This window comes from Sarcophilus harrisii, chromosome 1 (assembly GCF_902635505.1).
Source record: "Sarcophilus harrisii chromosome 1, mSarHar1.11, whole genome shotgun sequence".
Taxonomy (NCBI): Eukaryota; Metazoa; Chordata; class Mammalia; order Dasyuromorphia; family Dasyuridae; genus Sarcophilus; species Sarcophilus harrisii.
Genome location: NC_045426.1, coordinates 101,419,292 through 101,436,594, shown reverse-complemented (window position 1 = coordinate 101,436,594; position 17,303 = coordinate 101,419,292). Strand labels below are relative to the sequence as shown.

The window sequence follows — 17,303 nt, the reverse complement described above, 5'->3', positions numbered from 1 at the left end:
GACATTTCATTTAAGTCATTCTTTAACTAAATAATAATTATAATTGTTTCCTTATAAATCTTGTATACCTTGGTGGATAGAATGCCAGAACAATGTCTTTTTTCCAAATTTATTTATTTTTGTCAGATCTGATGATGTTGGTCCCTATCCTTGATCTAGCTACAGCATTTTATGTTGTGGTCTCCTCTCTTTTCCTGGATATTGGGTTTTTACAATCCATGTCTCTTAGTTTTGTGCCTCTTCTCCCTCTTGCACTTGCTCCTCTCTTCCAACCTGTCTGATCTCTCAGTCTTCTTTGATAGAGCATCATTCATCTCTGACCTCCAATAGTATACCCCAAGTCTCTGACCTTAGTCCTCTTTACTTTTTTTTTTTTCATATTTACTCTCTCATGGTTACCTCACTTTTCATCTCTATGCAGATGACTTCCAAAGCTGGATAATCATGCCTCATTAGACCAACATCTATGCTTATTGGATATTCAATAGGCAGAGTTCATAGAAATCTCAAAATAAGTATGTCCAAAGCAGAACTCATTGTCTTTCCCAAAATTTTGCTCCTTCTAAGCTACTTTTAGATTTCTAGATTTGAAATCATTCTTGAATCCTTACCTTTGCCTCATTCCACAAAACCAATTTTGACCAATCTTTTCAATTTAGCCACCATAGTTCACCTTCTCTCCACTCACATGGCCATGTCTTCTCACCTCTAAATCCCCCACTTATAGTGCAGTCCCTAGCACTTCTCATCTAGTTATTGCAGCAGACTCCTAATTGGGTTCCCTGCCTCCAGTTTCTTCTCCCATCAGAATGACAAAATGATATGTCTAGGTATTAACATTCCTCCTCTTTTATCTTGCTGTGGCATCCTAGACACTATTGAGTTTTTACTGTATCCCTTGTTATTATTCTTCTTGTTTATCAGGCTTTACTAACATCAGCAAACATTTATTAAATGCCAACCGTATGTTAGGCACTGCATAATGCATTGGGGATACAAAGAGGGCAAAATCTGCCCTTGAAGGACTCACAATATACTGGGTGTAATAATAACTCCTGTGCTGTTATTCCTTTAAGATCCCTGATCATTGTGATCTTCCTTGTTGCTGAGCTCTGAGGATGACTGGGCCATTTTATCCATCCTGAAGCTATCTTTTATATGTGTTGTCATCTCTAATTAAAATGAAAAGTCCGTAGTGGGTAGTAGGGACTGCCTCACTTCTTACATTCAATTTTATTAATCTCACCTTTAATTTTCAGAATTTCCAAAATGATTTTTAATTTGTTTTTTTCTATTTTTTAAAAAATTGCATGCCCAATTTGTTGATTTATTTTTTCTTCTATTTTACTGATGTAAGTATTTAGCAATATAACTTTTCCTCTGATTACTGCTTATGTTGCTTCCCATAGGTTTGGCATATTGTCTCATTACCATTCTCTTTAATAAAATTATTATTATTTCTATGATTTGTTGTTTAACTCACTTATTCTTTTTTCTTTTTTTCCACTTATTCTTTAAGATTAAATGATTTAGTCTCCAATTAATTTTTAATCTGTGTTTTAATGTGTCCCTTATTAAATATTATTTTTATTGCATTATAATCTGAAAAGGATACATATATTAATTCCATATATATAATCTGCATTTAATTATAAAGGTTTTATGTGTCAGTTTATGTTATGGGAGCAACCTGCTAGTGGCTGCTGGGGATCTAATTCTGACCAGCAGAATAGATTTCTTCATGTGAGTGGATGATAACGATACAAGGACACTGAGAGGCAGATGCATTCTCTGGCCTCTCTCCTTTCTCCTCTTCCCTCTTGCTTCTGATTTATTTCATTCCCAATTCACAAGCAACATCTGCGTCAGTAAAGGCTGATTTGCAGTTCCTTCAAGTGTTTATGATTCATGGCTGTGGGGGCTATAGGAGAATCTACCTACCCCTTCATACTTAGGCATAGTCCTTATCAAGTTTATATGGTGCCATGTACTACTGAAAAAGATTTCATTCCTTTCTAGTCCTATTCAGTTCTCTCCAGGTACCTGTCATATCTAGTTTAATTAAGATTCTATTCATCTCCTTGACTTCTTTCTTTTTTATTTTTTGGTTAGATTTATTTTAGTTCTTCAAATGTTCTGTAAAACTAGGCATTTGATATATGAGTGATGCCAGGTCCTCCTTTTTACCCTTCCTTCTGTCTATCTAGGTTGCATACCCTTACTTACAATAATGTAACCAAAGGAATGTAAATTTTGGTCATTGAAACTTCTCAGGTTATTTTGGGGGTTTACCAGCTAGGACCATGCATTAAACCTAAATTATTCTGACTGTCATTGATTGACCACTGATAGATTCCAAGCCAAGCTCTACTTGGTCTTTGGATCTTCCCTGGCGCTGAGTGAATATAAAATAGCATTTGATTCTGTTTTGGTCAGAAATCCTGATCTATGTCTTGCCATTGCACCCAGGTGGCTCTGGAGGAGAAAGTGAGGCTGGTGACTTCATAGTCACTCTCATATAAATCCACTTCACTTTGACATCATCTCCCTGATATCATGGTCCTCTCTGAGAATGAGGCACAAACAACATTTTAAAACTTTCTTATTCCTTGTGGTTCAGTGCCTGCAAGGTCTTTCCTCTCTTGTAAATCACCAGCCAGCAGGGCCTTTGTCCTTCTGCAACCACTCATCAGCTTGTGCTTGCTTCTCTTCATCCACAGCCATAGTCTGGCTAGGTTGGCCAGTCTTGCGAAATACCTTCTACAACGCAGTTAACCCCAGGATTTGTTGTTTTTTGATATGGAGGTTATCTGCCTGGAGGTATTTTCACTTTAGTTAGGCCAGACCATCCATTCCAGGTCAAATTTTTTCCTAAAGCCTTCCCAAGTTGTCTTAGGCTGTACAACTGCTTTACTCAGACTTTTAGTTATTTCTGCCACTCTAAAACATTTTTTTTTTTTTAATTTAATAGCCTTTTATTTACAGGTTACATGTATGGGTAACTTTACAGCATTGACAATTGCCAAACCTCTTGTTCCAATTTTTCCCCTTTTACCCTCCACCCCCTCCCCCAGATGGCAGGATGACCAGTAGATGTTAAATATATTAAAATATAAATTAGATACATAATAAGTATACATGACCAAACGGTTACTTTGCTGTATAAAAAGAATCAGACTCTGAAATATTGTACAATTAGCCTGTGAAGGAAATCAAAAATGCAGGGTGGGCATAAATATAGGGATTGGGAATTCAATGTAATGGTTTTTAGTTATCTCCCAGAATTCTTTCACTGGGCGTAGCTGGTTCAGTTCATTACTGCTCTGTTGGAACTGATTTGGTTCATCTCATTGCTGAAGATGGCCAGGTCCATCAGAACTGGTCATCATATAGTATTGTTGAAGTATATAATGATCTCTTGGCCCTGCTCGTTTCACTCAGCATCAGTTCATGTAAGTCTCTCCAGGCCTTTCTGAAATCAATCCTGCTGGTCATTTCTTACAGAACAGTAATATTCCATAATATTCATATACCACAATTTATTCAGCCATTCTCCAACTGATGGACATCCACTCAAGTCTAAAACATTATTTTAAATTATTTGTCAGAGAATTTGGGAGAGTCATATGATTTCTTGTCTTTTTTCTGCCGTCTCAGAATCTTCTAGTCTTTCAGTTTCTAAGATTACTCTTTAAGACTTTTTAGTTGCAGAGTAGTTGTTGATTTGCATAGGTGGATGGAGTATTGAGAGTTTCTTAACTAATAAAATCACAGATCTAGACTGGAAACATATCTTGGAACATCTTGTAATCATAAATCTAGAGTTGAAAGAGTCCTCACTGGACATCTGTTTTAACCCTTTCATTAGAAAGTTGAGAAAATGGAAGCCCAAAGAATTTAAGTGACTTGCCTAAGTGGCTATAGCTTGTTATTTATGTACATGCCTTGTCCTCCAATATATTGGGAACTCCTTGAGGGCTGAGACTTTTTATTTTTACCACCTTGAAGACTACTTGGAAAATAATAGGTACTTAACAATATTTTGGTGATTTATTTTTTAATTTATTTTGTATTCTTGTTGCTTTGCAGAAGCCACATTATTGTCTCAATTTCTTTATTAATTCTCTGGAGTTTTCAAAGTAAAACATGATGACCTTTTTGTAGAAGGATGATTTTGTTTTCTTTGACACTCTTTATACTTTTAATTTATTTCTCTTGTCTTATTGTTCTTACTAGTATCTCTAGAATTATGTCAAATAATAATTGGGAGTATGGCCATTTGAGAATATTTTGAGTAGTTCTCATTCTAATTAATGCTGTGTTTTGGTTTAAGAGATTTTTTTTTTTAAACATTTAACCTTTTTGTAGTTATGTTTCAAAGATTTTTTTTCCAAACATGTGTGAGAATTATACTTTGTCAAAGACTTTTTTGTATCTGTTGATAGAATCATGTGATTTGAATTTTTTGTTGTTTTTAATAATTTTCCTAATCTTGAAGAGTCCTTGTAGTCTTGTTGTAAATCCAGATTTGATTTATATTATTGTTGTATTATTGTAGTCTTTTTGCTGGAGATTTATTAAACATTTTTGCATAAATATTCATTAGTGATCATTGTCTATGGTCCATATTTTCTTTCCTATTTTGTGTTAATGGGACATATTTATCTCAATAAGAGCTTGGTGTAATGTACTCTTTCTAAATTTTTGAGAATAACTTATGTGACAGATATTAATTTTCTTTTACATGTATGATAGATTTGGTAATTTCCTTTTATTTTTTCCAGTTTTATTTTCTTTCCTTGATTTTAAGATAATGTATTTCATCTTCTGTTAATTTTTAAATTTTATTTTGTAAACAGTCCTTTATTTCTTTTAAATTCTTTTTTCCTAGCACTTAATTATGCAGAATAATTCCTGTTAATTCTTTTTTCTTGTAATTTCATTTTGTTTGTTTTTTATTTTGGTAGTTTAACTGTTCTCTTTTAAAGGTCAAGTTTGCTAAAGGTTATTGTTTCTTACTCTTTTTCAGAAAAATCATCTATTAGTTTTGTTTACCATTTTCTTTAATCTTTTCTTCATTTTGTCTATTTTTGCTTACTTTTCAAGATTTCTTATTTGAATTTTTTTGGTTAATTTTCTCATTTAAAAAAAATGTATACTTTATCAAAAACTGCCTTTTAAATTTTCTTAAATATATGTTTTCAGAGCTAAATTTTTCCTCTGAGAGTTGCTTTTATGCATCCTTTGTATTGTGGTATGCTATCTTTATTTTCATTCCTTTCTACAAGCTACTTGTTTCTATGATTTTTTTCTCTATGCAGCTCTCATCTCATCATCAACAGTGCTTGAAAGTCTTCTATTTCATCAAAGATCAAATTTTTCCTCCTGTAGTATTATATTCAGTTTCACTGGTAGTTATTCTTGACTGAAAGTCTGTCTTTTGCCTTCTGACATTTTGTATTCTAAACTGTCCACTTCTAATGATACCTGCTAAGTTATATAGGATCCTTACTGATTCTTTGGTACTTGAATTCTTTCTGACTACTTGAAATATTTTTTCTTTTACCTGGAAACTTTGGCTTTTGAGCTTTACTGTTTTGGGAGTTTTCATTTTGGGGTTTCTTTTAGGAGATGACAAGAAGATTCTTTGTATTTCTTTCTTATTTTCTGTTTGCCCTGTGGTTCTAAGAAATCTGGGCAGTTTTCTTTTTAAGATTTTTTTGAAATTAGATGTCTAGTGTATTGGATCACCTGCCATCTATTGGAGAGAGTTGGGGGAAGGAGAGGAAAATTTGCAACAGAAGGTTTTGCAAGGGCCAATGTTGGAAAAATTTTCCATGCATGTGTTTTGTAAATAAAAAGCTATAATAAATAATAAAAAAGAAAAAATACTCATTTTAAATTAAAAAAAAAAAAAGAAATTAGATGTCTAGGCTCTTTTTTTGCTTATTTTTCTGGCCTTTATATAATGCAATGGTTATTAAGATTTTTTTCTTTGACCTGTTTCCCTGGGCCATTGTTTTTGCCATACAGTACTTCTATTATTTCAGTCTTTTTGTTTTAATATATATATATATATATATATATATATATATATATATTTTTTTTTTGTTATTGCATGGAATTACTGATTTCTGTTTGGTTCATTCTAATTTTCAGGGAATTTGTTGTTTAGACAGAATTTTGTATCTCTTATTCAAATATCAACTTCTTTTCTGATTTTTTTGGGGGTATAATACACATTTTTTTTTTTTTTTATTGTTCCTTTAGCACTCTCATCTCAATGATAAAATATTTAAAATTCTTTTTCAAAACTTTTGCTTCATCTCTTCCAAGAATTATTATACAAGTTGTATTTTCTTTGAAACTTTCCTTATATATATTTTGGAGTCATTATCTTTTCTTGAATTTGTATCTTGAATCGTTATCATTATTATAATAACTATTTGCTTGTTCTTCCATCCTTCCTCCTGTCTTTGGACATAATGTCTTGGTTTCTGTGTACTTCTGGAGGAAAAGTTTGGGGTAGTGCTATTGTTACTTTCTTAGGGTTATGAGTATTGTGTTATTCTATAATTTTAGGCACAACTTAGATTTGGGATTTGTAAGCTTTCAGTGTTGCCAAAAGTGTTCTGATCCAGGGCAATTTATGATATTTGCTTTGGTCTGAGTTCTGCAAGTTCCTTCCTGGTTTGAGTTTGAGTCTGAGCAATGATAAATTTCAATTAATCTGAGCCCTTATCAGCCTGCTGGGAGTTTCCCTAGCTTCAGAGTGCCAGAGAGACTTCTCTTTAGTCTGGAATTCCTGCCCTTGTTGTTCCTCATCAGGCTTCAGACTAGGCTAGAAGTTTCTGAGATCCGAGTTATACTACTGATAACTTGTTTCTGATTTTGCTCCTCAGTACACATTTTAGGTGTGACTGCAGAATGCCATTCCAGAGTACATTTTTCTTCAGTTCACTCTGTATCTCTAAACTAGAATGGTAGCAAGAGACAAAAGTACCAGCTGCACAAGATGTTCTGGTATGGCTGTGGGATCTTGTCTTGGTTCATAGCTTTCCTTGGAGGATGGAGTATTTCACACAAGGCTTCTTATTCCAGCCATACCGCATACTCACTGTTAGCAGCTCTCTTTGTCTGTCTTTCTGTCTCTCTCCCTCTCTGTCTCTTTTTGCCTCCCTTTTTTCTCCTCCCCACCCATTCTCTGTCTCTGTCTCTCATGTGTCCCCTCTAGGCCTAGCACATTACTTTGCAGCCTCACAATAATTTATTAAATAACACTTCTGTGACTTGTTTATTTTATTTTTAAAGTGAAGGTAGGTATGATGATATGTAAGATTCTTTAGAGGCAGCATAGTACTGTGGAAAGTGTGCTGAACTTGGAGTAAGAGGAACTGGGTTTGAATCTTAGTATTGGAAATACTTTTAACTGTGTGACCTTGGGCAAATAAATGAACTTTGTGTGCTTCAGTTTCCTGATCTGAAAAACAAGGGGTTGGAGTAGATGCTGTATCTGTAAACTTGTGATGCTGTGTACCTTTAATGGGGGGGGGAAGAGAGATGGGAAGGGAGGGAGACAAGGAAGAGAAGGAAGGGAGGGAAGGGGGGAGAGAGAGAGACAGAGAGACAGAGAGAGAGAAGAGAGAATTCAGATTTTTTTTTCCTTTTTAAGTATTGTTTCTTCCATTTATACAAATTGTAGTTGTATATGCTGGTTAATAAGTTTTCTAAAGCAATTTGGAAGGAGTATTATTAGATTATTTATCTTTATTGTTTTCATTTTTAAACTATATGAATGAAAATTATAATATTGATTGTTTTATTTTCATTTTTATAATTGTTGTCCATTGTATATATTGATTTTAGTCATCATATATATTGATTTATAATTTGTTTCTGATAAAATTTATCGCTTGGATAAGATTAGAGAGATTGTGATTTGGTATCTTATTTTTTTAATGGAGTCACAAAATTTAATCCCATATTGGTATCAATTTGGGAAATTTGTGTTATGTATAATAGACTTTGTAGATTTTCTCTCTCAGAATACTAGTCTTTGTAACAATTCACAAATACAATATTGTTGATTGATGTAAGATTGAGATAATCTCTCTCCAAAAAACTTTCCTGACCAAAATTAAATTAAATTAATATTTAAAACAAAAATTATGTCATTGTAATTCTTTATAGTATATATTTTGTTTCATAAAGTTTGGACATTACAGTAATTTTAAAGTAAATCTGCCTTGTAAAGTGCCTTGGAAACAGGACTGTCACATACTGTTAGGATTCTTACAAGGTGCTAAATAAGTGGAATTGAGGAGACAGTGGTTAAATCTAGTTTAGCATTGATTTAATCCTACAACAAATAAGGGTTTCCTAGTGATATAATGATAGATGTATATTCTGTGTGGGACATATAAGGAGGAGCTCTCAGGGCCAGAGAGGACAAGCTCACTAGAAACTTTCTGAGGCTGAGACAGATTCATTCCATCTTTTCACCTTTGTTGTGGCTGGAGGCTGAAGCACAAACCTTTGGATTTGGAGACATTTGGAGGAAGCTAGAGGCAGAAGTTGGCAGAGGCAAAGGACTAGTGGCAGGAGCTCTTGGAACCAAGAAGAGAGATAGGTTTCTTAAGAAAGCTAACCAGGCCCCAGGAAAAGAGACAAGACTTTGAAGGAGACAATAAAGGATTTGGACTTTAATCCCTGGCTGCACTTGTGATTACTGAACTGAAATGAAGGCTGCCTCCAGAAGCCCCCCAAGAAACCTGCTCCCAGAGAATATTATATTTTAGAGAAGCATATTACAATATACTTTTCAAATCATCCTTAATGGATAAAACAGTCAGTATTCAAATTGTCACTTAATGGTGTTAATGTTATTATATTCTCTTGTTTTTAAATTTTAGGATGTCATGATTTTTGCCTCATCTGATTCTAGCTTGTCAATAGTAATGTAATATTTTGGTCTGGTGGATTGTGAGACTCAGTTGATCCTTCATATGGACAGATTGAAAAAGATCTTATTGTCTTTTACTCTAGTAATAATTGTTTGTGGACTAGCACCATCTAATGGTAATGAGGAACAATAACTTATGATAACTAATGTTTGGAAGATTGTATATATTGGAGCTGTTTTGTAGTTTTAAAATTAAATTTCTGAAAATTATTAATGAAAATTATATGCTTGTGCTATACTTCCTACGGCCATATTTGTTATGTTTAATGTTACTAAGACCACAGTTGGATTAAATGTATGGTGGGTGTATCATTCTGTGATTGCCTTGTAATGAAATATGGGAATATTTAAAGAAACTTATAATTATTTCTATTATTATTGATAGTAATAACTGAGTTAGACTTTCATGTTAATTATTAATTTGTAATAATTATTGTTTGTATTTTGCCTGAGTGGGGTTTTAATGTTGAACTAACTTGAGGTCTTTATGATTGATTGATCTACATAGGGATGGGAGGGGGGATAGGGAACTATGTGATGCCATTAATAGAGGACTCTCAGATGAGGAAGCTTCCTCTACTAGTTCAGATCAACACCTTTGCATCTTCTAGTCTTGGAGAATTGTCTACAGCACTGACTTGCCTATATTCATACAGCCATAATATGTTAGAGGTATAAACCTGATTTAATGACATTATTTGCTGAAGCAATTGAGTAGAATTTGTGAAGATAGTGTTTTGTTTTTTTTTTTTTTTTTCCCCTTGAGGCAATTCGGATTAAGTGACTTGTCTCTGGTCACACAGCTGGGAAGTGTTAAGTGTCTGAGTCCAGATTTGAATTTAGGTTCTCCTGACTTCCTGACTAATGCTCTATTCACTGCGCCAACTAGCTGCTCCAAGATAGTTTTTTAGGGGGGAAAAAAAAAAACCCTTTGAAAGCTAATCCTTAAAGAAAGGAACTTGCAAATATGGAATATTTTAAATTCCCTTTTAGCTCTAAGATTGGATTAATCTAATTCTGTGTCTATAGACCACAGACATCACAGGGCCCATCTTCTAAGCCAATTTTTAGCGTTAATTGAGTATAACTCTCTTTACATCTTCACCTTATAATGGCCTAGTTTCTTTCAGTACCATTAGTTTGGCATCCACTTCTTTCCAGTGTCACTTATCCTACCATCTTATTCACAATTCTATTTAATATTTTCATTCTTAGGTCCAACTTTATTGAATAACTTTAAAAAAAATATGGCGTGATCAAGGGGACTTAGACAACACCCTTTTGTTTGTACCTGAAGAACTCTAGTGAGGGAGAATCCATTGTGACCTCCTAGGGGCAGTTAATTCCACTTCTGGATGATTGATATATATATATATATATATATATATATATATATATATATATATATATATATATATATACACACATATACATACCTACACATATATAAATTTTTTTTTTTACAATTTTATTTTTTATAGTTATTACCTCTTATTGCTAGCACTGCTCACCGGATTCAAGAAGAGTAGGTATATTCTTTTTTTGCCCCTATATTACATCCCTTCATATATTTGAAAATAGCATTTGTTCCCATCCTTGACCCTTAAATCTTTTCTTTCCAGGTAAAACAGCTCGTGCCATTCCTTATATGACATGAAGTTAGAGTCCTCTTTCAACCATTCTTATTATCCTTTTTTTGGCAAAATCTTTAATTTATCAATGATGTTAATATGTTAATCCTCAAAGAGGGTGCAGTATCCCATGTGTGATCTTACCAAGAGAAAATACAAGGTTACATACTTATAGGACAGAGATTTGTTTACAAGTAGCTTGAAGCTTAATGTTAAACACACAAAAAAACCCAAACTAGGATCTTGACAACAGCTTCCCATCACTTCCTAGCAAATAGAAGGAGAAGAAATGGAAGCAGTATCAGATTTTGTATTCTTCGGCTCAAAGATCACTGCAGACATCAAATGTAGCCATGACATTTAAAAGAAGCTTACTCCTTGGAAGGAAAGCAATGACAAATCTAGACAACATGTTAAAAAACAGGGATATCACCTTGCCGACTAAGATCTATAGTCAAAACTTTGATTTTTTTCAGTAGCAATGTATGATTGTGAGAGTTGAATTATGAAGAACGCTGAGCACCATGGAACTGATGCTTTTGAATTGTGTTAGAGAAGACTTTTATCCCTTGGACAGCAAGGAGATCAAATCAGTCAATATTTAATTAAAGAAACTATTGGAATAGTTCACATACTAAATTCACATACTAAACCTGAAGCTCATTCCACATAATGAGAAGATGGATCTGATTGGAAAAGCCCTTGATGCTGAGAGATTGAACTTAAAAAGAAAAGCAGAGGATGAAGTAGATAGATTAGTCTCACGGAAATAGGGAATATACATTGGACAATCTTTAGGAGATAGTGGAGGGCAGGAAGGCTTAGCATATTATGGTCCATGGTATCATGAAGAGTTGGACATGATTGAACAACAACATGTACTAGACACTGTGCATAATGATGGTGATGGAAAGAAAAGCAATAAACTTTATTATATTGATTTGACCTACCTATGAGCAATTGATATTTCTTTAGATGTTTAGATATCTCTATATTTGTGTAAAGAATATTTTGTAATTATGTTCATATAATTTTAATGTATGTTTTGATAGGTAGATTCCCAACTTTTATTTAGTAAAATATCTAGTTTTTTAAATAGTAGCATCTATAATTTTAATAACAGCAGTATATGTAATTAAAAAAATAAAATTTCTCTTTTTCTTCCTTCTAGATTTGGTTGCTAATATACAGAAATTATGATTGTTTATGTGGGCTTATTTCATGTTTTAAAACTCTGCTGAAGTTGTTAATCGTTTCATCTAGTCTTTCCTTGAGTATCTAGGTTTCTCCAAGCAAACTGTCATATTATCAGAAGTGATACTTTTAATTTACTTTTTGGCTGCATATAGTTCCTCAGTTTCTTTTTTGTTTTATTTCTATAGTTAGCATTTTTAGCAGTATATTGAATAGTAATAATAATAATGGGCATTTTTACTTTAGTTTTATTGGAAAGGCACCTAATTTATCCCTATTATAGTTAATACTAGTTCTTGGTTCTAGAAAAATACTGCTTATCATATTGAGGAAAGCTTCTGTTTTTCCAATACATGTATGTCTGTATATATGTATATGTGTATGTTAACAAAAATGGGTGTTGTATCTTGTCAGAAGCTTTTCTCCATATGTTCACATGATTCTTTTTGTTGTTGTTACTAACATGTTTATAGCTTTCTTAATATTGAACCAATCATATGTTCTTGGCACAAATCCAAACTGGTCATTATGATCAAAGATTAAAATCTTTGTCATATGTTGCTATAGTTGCTTCTCAAATATTTTATTTAACATTTGCCTATCAGTTTTAATTAGGGATATTTATAGTTTTCTTTCTCTTTTTACTTCCTAGATTAGTTTTGGGATATTTTGAGAGTTTTATTTATGGATTGTTTAATTTTTGCTTCTAAAATAGAGTCATTTAAGTATTCTGTTTTCTGTTCTGTTAATCTGGACAATTTATATTTTTGTAAATATTAATCCATATAACTTAGAGTTTTTTATGGGTATATGATTGGGTGAAATAGTTTCTAATAATTTATTTTAATCTCCTTTGGTTTTAAATTAACTTTTTTCTTTTTTAATATTGGTTATTTGATTTTCTTTTAAAAATCAAGTTAGTTGATAGTCTATTTTATTTTAGTGATTAAAAAATAGTTTCTAGTTTTATTCAGTGTTTTGGTTAATTTTTTGCTTTCAGTTTTATTTATCTCTTGATTTTTCAAATATCTGTTTTGGTAGGTAGTTGAAGGTTTTTAATTTGATGTTTTTTTCTCCTAGTTTTAAAAACTTGCTCGCCCAATTCATTGATCTAGTCTTTTTCTTTTTTATTTATGAAAATGTTTAAAGATCTAAAATTTCCCTTAATTATTGCTGTGGCTACATCCCAAATGTGAATGAATTTGCTTCAAATGAAATTTTTGATTATTTCTATTTGTTCTTTGACATACTCATTTTTTAGGATTACCTTATTAAGTTTCAAGTTAATTTGTAATTTTTACTTTAGGGATTGTATTGATTGTGATTGTTAGTGCATTATGCTCAGTAAAAGGTTCATTTAAATTTCTACTTTTCAGTATTTGTTGGTGAGGTTTGCATCTCCTAATGTGTGGTCAATTTTTGTGAAGATATTATTCACAGTTGCAAAATATGTATATTCTTTTCTATCCCATTTAGTTTCCCACAGAGGTCTAATTGTCTGTTATTAAAAAAAATTTTTTTTTTTTTTTAATTTGGCTAGATTTATCTAGATCTGAGAGGGACAAATTAATTCTTCCACTATAATAATTTTATTGTCTATTTCTCCTTGTACTTCATGAAAAGTTTCCTTTATGGATTTAATTGCTATTATGTATCATGTGTACATATTTAGTATCAATATTAATTCATTGTTGATGGCGCCTTTTGGCAAAATATAATTTACTTCTTTATCTCCTACGTCTATTTTTGCTGATGTTTTGTCTGAAAGAAATTATTTCTGCCCTTTTTTTACTTTAGCAAAAATCAGCCAGCCAACATTTAGTAGATATCTGCTGTGTGATAGACACTGTGCTAATGCTGAGGATACAAAGAAAGAAAGAAGTGAGCTTCCACTTGTGTGGAATTCATTGTTTAATGGGAGAGACAATATGCAAACAACTGTGTGCAAACAACTATGTACAAACAAGCTATATGCAGTTTTCCCCATTAGATAGTAATTCTTTAAAGACAGGGCCTATCTTTCACTTCCTTAAATATCCCCAGCACTTAGTAGACACTTAGTAATAAATGTTTATTGATTGACTGCAGGATAAATAGGAGATAATAGAAGAATTAAGTGGCATTGCTAAGGCCATCTTGTAGAATGTGGAATTTTACCTGAGATTTGAGGGAAGCCTGGTAGTGTGGAGAAGAAGAAAGAATATTCTAGTTAATGGGGATAGCCACTGAAAATGCCTGGAGTCAGGAGATGGAGTATCTTGTTTGAGAAATGTAATGGAGGCCATTGTCACTAGATTGAAGAGTATGTGGAGGGCTGTAAGATGTAGGAAGACTAGAAAGTTAGAGAGGCAATAGATTATAAAAAACTTATTTAAAAGATGGAGAATTTGATATTTGATGTTGATAATAGGTAGTCACAGAAGTTTGCGTGTGGGAGTAATAGGACCAGACTTGTGTTTTAGGAAAGTCATTTTTGCAGCGTGAGTATAAGATGGACAGAGTGGGAAAAATTTGATAGCGGTCTGGGCTTCTCAAGAGTAACAGCTGCACTGTGATGATATCAGTGTGAGAGCAAAGAAGGCAGCATATTTGAGACATGTTGTAAGGGTAAAATGTCCTTGATCACAGGTTGGATGTGAGAGATGAGAAAGGAGGAGTAGAGGAGGACGTGGGGAGATCAGTGCTACCCTTAACAGTGATGGCCACTTTGGAAAGGAAGAGGGCATGGGTTGTTATTTGCTGGAAACCCATCTCATTTTATTCCTATGCTATGCATTTGCCTGTTTTATTGCCTCTTCCTTCTGATCCTGTGGGGGTGCCACCCTCCTGCAGGACAAGATTCCTGTCAGGGTCACTTGCTTTGTGGCATCCTTAGCATCCAGTCATAACCATGGATACCTTTAATCAAGTATATTTGATGTTGATGATGGTGATAACGAAAGCCATCTTTATGCCACCAGCAGTGCTGACAGCAGATGACAAGATATGACAGGGCATTGGTTCAGGCCCACTTCAGTTACAAAGTTAAGTCAAGGATGTCTGGATCTTCAGAACCAGAAGTGCTGATGACCAGTATAACGAGAAAGAAGGCTATCCTATGCAGGATTATTATCCATTTTTGTTTGTCTCAAAGCTCATACCAGTATCTTGAACATAGTAGGCTTCCAAAAATATCTTTTAAAAATATTAATTGTTGGAAGGAACCTGATGTCATCTAGTCATCCTGTCCAATTCTTTCCAAGAATCCCTCATTCCACATCCTTTGTCATTTAGGGTCTGATTGTATACTTTCCACTAATGATAGTTCATTATTTTTTGGACAATTATTGAATTTAGTTAGATAATTCCTTCTGGAACCAAATATGTACCTCCGTGTAATTTCTACCAATAAGACCCATTAACCACTTTTCCTTATGACAGTCCTTCATTTATTTAAAGCTAGCCTTTTTATTTCCATCTAATCATTCCTGGTTCTTCACTATAATTCACCCAAGTGCTTGGCCCTCTCTTAGATGCACTTTTATATAATTCTGTTCAATTCAAGTTCTTTTCCTTAAATGTAGCACCCAAGACTGAACATACTACTTTAGATATTCCCTAATAAAGAATATAATGGAACGAGGCAGGTTAGTGCAGCAAAGAGAAGACTGCCTTTGGAGTCACTAAAATATTGTTTCATATTCTATTCTCACACATACTAATTTCAGTTTTGAAAATATTTGAGTTTAGGATGTCTATAAAACTTCCAAATTGTGATGTGTAATAGGCAGTTTGAGATGTGAGACTAAAGGACAGCAGAGGGGTTAGGGCTGGGCAAGTAGGTTTGAAAATCATCAGCAGAGATTTAATTGATAAATTGATGACATCATCAAGTGAAATAGTATGGGGAAGAGAAGAAAAGAAGGCTTATGAGAGAGCCCTATGTGATACCATAATGAGAGGGAATGACTGGAATGAAAATCTGGGAAGGAAGACTGAGGAATGGCCATCTAAGCAGCTGGAGAACCTGAAGAGAGGAGTATCCTAGAAACTGAGAGAGAAGAGAGTATCAGGGAGAAGAAGGTGAATGGTAAGGTCATGAAGAGTGAAATGGAGAAAAGATCAATGGGTTTGGCAGTTCACTTTAGAGAAGAGCAGTGATAAGATCAGTAGCCAGACTGAACGAACGGTTGAGGAGAGAATGAAGGAGGAGGGAGAGGAGGTACCTGTTGTGAAGACCTTCTCAGTGAGCTTAGCTACAAAAGGCACAAGAAATATGAAATGGTAGCAGGAATAGATAGTTTAAGCAGGGATTTTTTTTTTTTTTTTTTTTTTTTTTTTTTTTTGAGGATGAAGGAGACCTGAGCATATTTAAAGGCACCAGGGAAGGACCCAATGGACACTGGCTGGAAATGTGAGAGAGTGAGGAGGAATCTGTTTGAGGATGGAACAGAATCACTTTTGCCCCTGAAGGGGCTGGCTCTGGCAAGGGGAAAGTGGGTCACCTCTTAATGGGAGACCAAGCTAAAGGAGGATGTCATGGAGGAATCATCTGGGAAATATGAGAGGAGGGAGGAGAAAAGGGAGATCATGACAGAAGGCCTCATGTTTTTCAGTAAAATAAGAGGTGAGAAAATGAAGGAGAGGAAGAACCATAGAATGTTTGAGGAAAGGATGACAAGGTTTGAAAGAGACACTGTGGGGAGTAGGATAATAACTTGGTTATTGAGGTATAAAAAGGCCTACCAGAAGCAGGGAGGACTCAGCTGAAATAACTTACCAGTCTGCATGATTATATGGTTTTTGTCACCTTCAATCCGCAGCGCATGCATAGGAGCCAAGGCAACATGGATTCTATTCCAGTCCTTTATTTTAACTTGATGTGTTCTGTCTCAAGTGAGACAGTATATTTTTGAATTCTATCTCTAATCCATTTTTCTCCTTTCATTTTTTATGGTGTTCATCCCATTCATATATAATATAATATGTATGTGGCCAACCAAAGCTAGTAAATAACATAATCCAGATGTATGGGTAAATTTTTGAGTTTCTACAGATTTTATGTCTAATGATTTTTTTATCTTTCTCATTGCCTAGCACAGTGCGTGTACATATAAAACATGTTCTTCTGTAGGATCTTATATATTGCAAGGGAGGGAGCTAAGGTGGCAGGATAGTTCTCCACAACTACAAAAAGACCTGGAAAAGGCATACGAAGAAAAAAAAAATCACAGTGAATCATTTTGTCAGGTCAGGGTGACATAGGAAAACAGGAGGTTCTATACTGGGGATGAGGTCTAGCCAGGGATTTGAAGGTGAGCAGAACATTCAGGGATTAAAATAGCCTGCTCATTTCTGGTGCAGGAAGCACTAGGGCAGGAGGAGGTCTAAGGGAATCCCTGAACGCTAGTGTTGGAGGCAGAATAGGTGCTATCTAGCAATACTGTCACTACTCAGTTCCTAAGATTCAGGTGATTTAAGGAGGGAATATGCATATTAAAGGCAGTGAAACAGTAAGAAGTCCTAACTATATACTA

At 34.0% G+C, this 17,303-nt stretch overlaps 1 protein-coding gene across 2 annotated transcripts in view; it reads left to right on the top strand.

Annotated features, from left to right (window-relative positions):
• TMEM38B (transmembrane protein 38B) overlaps positions 1–17,303 on the top strand; it is a 52,908-nt gene that overhangs the window by 23,697 nt on the left and 11,908 nt on the right. The gene's annotated exons all lie outside the window — the stretch shown is intronic.